Raw genomic sequence first — 7641 nt, forward strand, 5'->3', positions numbered from 1 at the left:
TTTTCAGGCCCCTCAAACAGCCAAGATAAACCGGACACATGGTGTGAGTTTCAAAGTCCCAGATACAGAATGATAAATTCACATTATTATTTGTAAAAATAAATTATACTTTGGAGATGTATTAATGTCAGGAAGGGCAGGCAGTGAGATAGAAAGGTTATAGATTTATTTGTAGTTTTTACTAAAGCCTGGTAAAAGATGTAGCTAGGGAATTTGTGTTTTATTCCCATAAAGTTTTCCAAAATTTTTCTAGGAAAATAATTATACAAATGAAGAAAACTAAGTATGTCTGAAAGCAACACAACACCAAAAAAAACCCAACTGTGGTAGCATTTTCACATCCATTTAGTGCTTTTTTCCCCGTCCTTGCTGCACTCCTTGTACATATATGTGTGTGTGTTTGTGTGTGTGTGTGTTTTGCCAGGAACCCTTGTATTGTATCAGACCTCTTGCTTGGATATGATTAAAAGCACTTTTTGCACATGTCACCAACAGCAATATTAGAAACTGGACAAATGCAGAATCAAGAGGAAAAAGGGGAAGAAAATGTCAGACTGTTTTTAAAGTTGATTAGGTGGAAACTCAACAAAGCTAGAGTGCATCACACTGGGAATAAAAGTATGACCCACAGTGGCTTAGGAAGAGGCAAACCCAATTTATTTTCTCTGGTGTATATGCCAAAACAAAAAGCATCAGCAAAAATGGGCCCCAAACCTTACAGCAGAATGTCAAAACCCAGAGGCTGGGAGCAGAGACAGCAGATTAAAAGCCCATCCAAGGGCTTCTGTAAAGGAACCTTCCTACTTTCCATATCTCGGGCATGGAAGTACATGTCCTGCAAACTTCAGGGTATAGACCACTGAGATCTTTGAGGTACAAAAGGATACTGGGGAGAACTAAAGCAGATTTACTGAGTGTCTCTAATAAAGTTTATTTATTTTATGCTAAAAGCATTGCTCCTGACAGGGACCTAGGAGAGTCCTGACTCTGTAATGTTTGCATCAAACTGCCTGAAAGTAATCAGGAAGAGGAGGATTTTTAATCACACCTAAAATAGCTCAAAGTTGGCAATTGTTTGGAAGACTTCTAAGACTTCTACAGAGAAGCCCCAAAGGCTTTCTTTTTTTTTGTTTTTAATTTTAAGGCTAATGTTGCAGAATGACCCAACTCTACCTGTTGGGGAAGATGACTTTTGAAAAGACTCTATTCCTAATTCTCCGGAAAAGAGCTACCAGGAATAGCTTTAAAGTTAAACATGTAAGCAATATAAAAGGAGGAAGTACACAAGTAATTGCATGTAAAACCAAAATAATTACAAGGATAGGAGAACTATTCGAAGCCAAATGTACATCCAGGAAATTGGTGGTCAGCTGACCTTCTAAAGAATTCCAAACATGCTGATTTACAGGCATCCACTCAAAATACAAAATATGTCTGAGGGTGTTGGTCCCCTGGCACAGGATGACAGCTTGAGACAGTGTCCTCAGCTTCCCACTCAACTGGGTGTGTGGCCACGCTGCTCCTGAGCAAGCTACCAGAGCCTCAGCATGCTGGTGGACCTTGCAGGGCTGTGGCACATCTCCATCAGAGCAATGCACATCCTGCTTTCTTCCCTTTTTTTCTGGCAGATACTTAGTTACAAATATGTAGTAAATTCTAATTGCTGTGGCAATGTGATTTAATCCTAGTATTTGAATAGAGGTTGATGAGTGGCTTGGCCACTCAAGTCAGAAGGTCGAGGAGACCAAAGGCACTTTAGTCATTCCCGCTCAGAAATTCTGACTCTGCGCTACTGGTACTGTGCAGAGTCAGAATTTTAAATGAGTTTAAGCCTTTTTAAAAACTGTAATGAGCTGAATTATTCTCAGTAGAAGACAGAGTCAAGTGTCCTTCTATGTATCCTTTTAAACACTGAAAGTGGAGCAGAGAAAATGATAGAGGGGAGCTGCTTTCAGGAGGAGTAGAGCTGGATTCTGAAGGTTGAGGAAAGAAAAAAGGGAAAGACCTTGCAGTTTTCCAATAAAATCAGTCTGTAAAGGCTTTCCGGTATTGTTCATTTCAAGGCATATGGGAAAAGTTGGCATTTTGGGAAAAGGCTAATCCTTACAGCTATGAACTGAACATCAGAAACAGTTGAAAAAGCATCACTTTTGGATGTTTTTAACAATAAACTCTGCACCAGTACAACTGCTGAGGCAAGGATTATACAGGATATTTAAAGTCAAAAATATACTATATGTAGATTCATATTTCAGTAACTTCTATTTTTAACCTCTTGTTTAGCTGAGGATGCAACTATTCCTCATGAGTACAACTTTAAAAAACCCTCACTAATGTAGGAACACAACTTGCATAGCAATTTCTGAAGTGAACTGGGTGTGGAAGAATCCTGGAGAAAAAGGGAGAAGAGTGAATCAAAGAGAAGTTAAAGAGAGAGGAAACAGAGACATTTATGAGCTATTGTGCTGAGTTCACTTGAGGTGGAGAGTCAAACTCACACAATGCTTACCAATGATGATGGGGTTTGTTGGCATAAATGTATGACAGGGAGAACAGATACTGTTGAAATGGATCATACTTCATATCCCACCTGGGTAGAGACAGGGGATATTTTCTAAGATAGCAAAAGTGGCTTAAGTAGTTCTTGTCCTTGCTGCCAGATGTCGTCTCATAGCTCTGTGTTCCCACATCTAGTCTGCAGCACATTGCTCCTTCACTTGCCAGTGCCACTGTAATCCAGACTATCCATTACAAGGAAGAAAACTAACAGGAATTACAGTTTATTATTAAATGTAATTATTTGGCAATCCAATGTACAGCAAGCTCCACAGGACTGATACAGATGAGAAAGCATGTATATGAGAAGAAAATGCAGATGAGGGCAAAATATGGGGCTGATTGCTTATTAAACCAGTTTTTTCATAATATAAAATGGAATCAAGAAGCTACATCTTTATCTCTAGACCAGTCACCTGTAAAGAGATGGTTTTTCCTCTTGCATTTTGCTCATCACAGGTGCTGAGTGGTTTACTATGAGGAAAGAATTGGTTCTCCTCACAAAACTTCAATATCAGGTCATTTTACCTGCATTAAATAATTCAGAAAAGCATCCAAAATAAAATGCTGAGAACCATAGTTGCAAAAGGGAAAGGTGAAAGATCAAGCAGAATTAGTCACTGAAGTAGGCATGCCTGATAGGCACAGCTTCTTTTCCTCCAGTCTTTGCTGGGAAAATTATGTGAATCAAATGAAAATGTGAAGTTGATGCACCAAATTTACATTGAGGTCTCTCTTTCATTTAAACAGAGCAAAAGTATGGGCATGGCTCTTTTTGATTCAAATGTTTAGCATTCAACAGATATGTGATAGATGTTTCATTCACAGAATCACAAGTGTGACTTCTGATGCCTGAGCTGTGTAACCACTGTAATGGAGAGCTGCATGATGAGGAAATGATGCTCGGTCTGTTCTGGTGAGATGCAGTTGCCAGACTGTGTGCTGGAAGAACTGAGTATTTTCACAGGATGTGTTACCCTGAGAAATGTAAGAGGGCCCGTTTGTCAGAGACAGACCCTCAAAAGCTCTCATATTGTAATGCTGAAGAGCATGCTGTAGGGTCTTCTCATGCCACTTCCTTAGCCTGCAGGGTTGCTGCTTAGATTGATTTCTAAGATAAGTTTTGGTAACATCTGCTGTTTGCTGTGAAAATAAAATGTAGGAAAACACCATGGGAAAAAATGACTGCTGAGTGATTGAGCAGCAGAACCATGACAAATTATATCAGACTGCATCATATTTTCAGTTGCTTCAAGATATTTTCTCTTGCTTCTGTCATCAAGCTTCTAGGTCATTATCTACATAGAAAACTGTACAAAATGTGTACCAGTTCAACAAAAATGTTCTTTTTTTTCCTCCAAGCATTCTGTGTTCACAAATGATAGCAACATAATTAGAGTGGGTACATTTCATCACCACTGTTGATGGAAATACAGATATTTGCAGTTCAGCATCTTTGAAGCAGATGACTACTCATTCACATACTTCTGCCTTCCAATTTTAAACAGCTATTTAGACCTCCCATGTCCTTTCAACTGTAACATGAACCAATCCATGTGCAAAGTTATTTTATGAACTTCTGCTTTTCAGTATTTGCCGCACTAAATTGTTTAAAATAAACAAATCTTGCAAAAGCAGTTCAACTTTCTCTCCAGGACAGTTTAGCATTTTAATTAGACTGATTTACAAACAGGTGTGGTGTTTATATTGCAGGCAGAGCCAGAAGTCCCATTTTTGAAACAGCATCATGCTCCCAGAGTTCCCTGGAAATCATGAGGAGTATAAGGAGGCACAGCTCTCCACCCAGACAAACACACTGGGAGCAGTCCATTTGAAGGCTCCTTCCTGGAGAAGTTTCCTTGTTGTGATAGAATCTCATTTATATAAGGGACATTTTCTGCTCACATATTATTCTGGTGATAGAGAGAATACAGAAATGTCATGATGCTCTTTCAGGGTAGGAAACTTTTGAACTATCAAGTGGTTACAAGTGAGAAGCAATGCCTGCAGTGAGAAGTAATGTCTTTTATTAGACCAGATGATGCAGTGGTGAAGAACAGGCTGGCTTTCATGAACACAAAAAGCCCTTCATCTTATTGAGGGTGGAGGCCCAGTTCATGGTGCCTGAACAATGGAACCATCCAAGGCCATGGTTCCACATGATGAAAGGCAGAGTCCTAGGGCACAAAGTACAGGATCAAAACCATTGCGGTTACTTGACACACAATCATACAAACTCATAATGCCAGCTGAAGTGTAATACATATTTTGCAGAGATAATTTTGTCCAAGGATATTTTACAGTGGATCAGGTATCATCTGCCAAAACCCAGGGACCATAGCATGGTTGTAAACACTATGTCCTGTGCTTTAGCATGACAGAAGTGATATTTATACTCTTATGTGATGCTGTAGCACAGATCTGATATCAATGAGTGAAAAAAAAAAAAAAACAAAAAACAGTCTAAACCAAAAGTGCTAGTTTTAAATTACTTTGTAATTATGAAAGGTTTTCTGTTGTAAACGCATGATCATATCCACACACTGAAGTTCTTTGATACTTCTTCATGAAGTGCTGGTTTAAAAAAAAATCAGTAAAATGCTTAAACTTTGTAGTTCTTACTAGGCATGGAAAAACAGTCTTTTGACCATCACCAATTTAGTAATGATGGAGAAAATTAAGTTTTTATGTGAGACCAAAGGAACACATTTAGTGAAGTTTACATCTTACACTGATACTTTCCTACATGTGGAAATACATCAGAACATTCAAGCAAGCCTAAAATATATTTCTTCAAATATGGGGGAGTGGTGTGCAGTAGAAAAGTATTGTTATAGAACTAAACTCCTACCACATAGACACTTTTATATGATCTAGGAAAATGGATATGTCCCTGTCTGCCATGAATCACTATGAAATGTTGCTGGAAGAAGAGTAGAAAAAATTCCAGATTTGTCAAGAATTTCAGAATTCAAAGATGATTGTCTCAGAGATAAACTGTATGAATACACTGGCATTAAAATTTTTTAGCCTTACTTCCACTCCAGTCTGTATTTTTGCCAGTGGGACAAGGGTAGAATTTGCTAGTTCCCATCACAGGGAAAAACTGCTCCACCCATGTGGTTTTAATCACGGGGATTCATTAATAATTGGTCACTAATTTATTAATGTCACATAATCACATGGTGGTCAGTGTGCTACACGTATGGAATCTGTACTGGCATTACAACAGATAAATTGGAATGTTAACAAACACTGACAAATGCTTGAACACCCTTCTATGAGAAGTCCCCAAAATTTCAACCCCCTCCCAGGTGCACAGAGCTAAAGACCCCATAAATCACATACCCCATGGCATGATGCCTTGTGTTGTCAGGCCAGGTTTCTCTTCCCTCATTGTGAAGTTGAATGCTTTGTTTAGACTTCTTTTGAAGCCGACTTTTTTTTTTTTTTTTTTTTTTTTTTTTACTTGAGAAGTGTCTCGGTGATTTCCTGGTTACTATTTAATCCAGCTGATGGCCATCTCCTAAGCAAACCTCATTATTGTTATTTTCCTCTTCAGCATGACCTGCTCTGGGGCAAATGCCTTTGCAGGTGTATTTGGGGATTCTGTTCATTCACACTTTTCTCAGCTGCATGTTGTCATAGCAGCAGCTGTTACCCAGCCAATGGCCCTGAGGTGGGGGTCCTGCATATTGACTGTATCTCCCAGGTGAGGATCCACACGTTTTACCCAGCACCTCCATCCCCGCCTCTGAGCCAGTCGTCCTCAGCCAGGCTGGCACTTGTGCACATTTAGGATGTGATTCAGTTCCTCCTAAGAGGAAAGAGCCAGAAGAGATCAGAAACCTGCCCTGTAGGCACCTAAATAAGGGTCCCAGCTCCAGACTTCAAAGAATGTATACATTTTACTAATTGTGAAACCAGAAGTGAGGCTGGCCTGGCTTGTCATGCACAGATGAAGCTAATTGCAAGCCACATGTGAGGTACATAATTTATGCAGTTTCTCCCTTACTAAGGTATAGCGTGAGATCTTCACTTCCTGAAATCACTTACATGGTGACCTAACTTCACTGAGTTTAGTTACAGCTCTGATTTCCTCCAACTTTTCTTTGTGTGGACCAAGGACTTGTGTAACAGCTATGAGGGATTTGGGATTTGGCCTGAAGTGTCCTGCACAAGGGCGAGTCTGTGCCAAGGGTTTGTAAGCCAGCACTTTTTTGCACACTGTTGTGGCTCCCTTTATTTCTTTCCAACACATACAGTGGCAGACCCTGGTTTCACATTTGGTGGTAGTGCTGCCTAAGATGCTGAATGGGCTTGGCTCCTACTGCTCTGCTCGTGGCTTCTTGTTCCCATTGCCTCCCTGAACCACCCTTGCAGCAGCTTGCACAGTGAGGTTGTGAACCAAGTGGTGGGATGGGGACAGCTTGAGATGGTTCAGAAAAAAAATAGGTTGTTTTCCAGCCAGATCAGTTTACCTTGCAGCTGCATAAACACACACACCTGATTTGGTTCAATAAGGGGGTAACACAGGCCTGAGAATTTGCAAGGGGAATGGGAGCTCCATGGGGCACTATTGCCATTCAAAACAATGCTGTGTAACCATGTCCTCTGAGGACATAAATTAACTCCAATGAATGAGAAGATCTTCTAGGGGTATCTCTGAGGTGCTGTATACCTGTTATTGAGGCTCCAGCCATGCCTGAAGGATGAACTGCAGGATATTTTTCAACTGCCCAGAATTTGGAAGGGATGCTGGAGAGATCCGGCCCTGCACTTCTCTTGAGCTTCTTAGTCCCCCTGCTCTCAGTAGGAGCTGAGATTTTGGAGTACTTCAAGGGTGTGACTGTCTTCTCAGGGCTCAGATAGTAAAGTCAATCTTGGCAGGGCATTGCCACCAGGTAGCACGCTGCAAACCTTGTTTGTGTGCTCTGGAAAAAAAAGGATGTAGTGGGGTATAGCAAGCAGCCTTTGCAGCAGCCACACGTGTTAAGAATTGCAGTGGCTGAGCTCTTGTTGCTTAACTGCTTCTTCCAAAACATAGTTTATAACTGTCACATTAGTGTTTACTCATGTTTAACC

Source organism: Zonotrichia leucophrys, chromosome 1 (assembly GCF_028769735.1).
Source record: "Zonotrichia leucophrys gambelii isolate GWCS_2022_RI chromosome 1, RI_Zleu_2.0, whole genome shotgun sequence".
NCBI lineage: Eukaryota > Metazoa > Chordata > Aves > Passeriformes > Passerellidae > Zonotrichia > Zonotrichia leucophrys.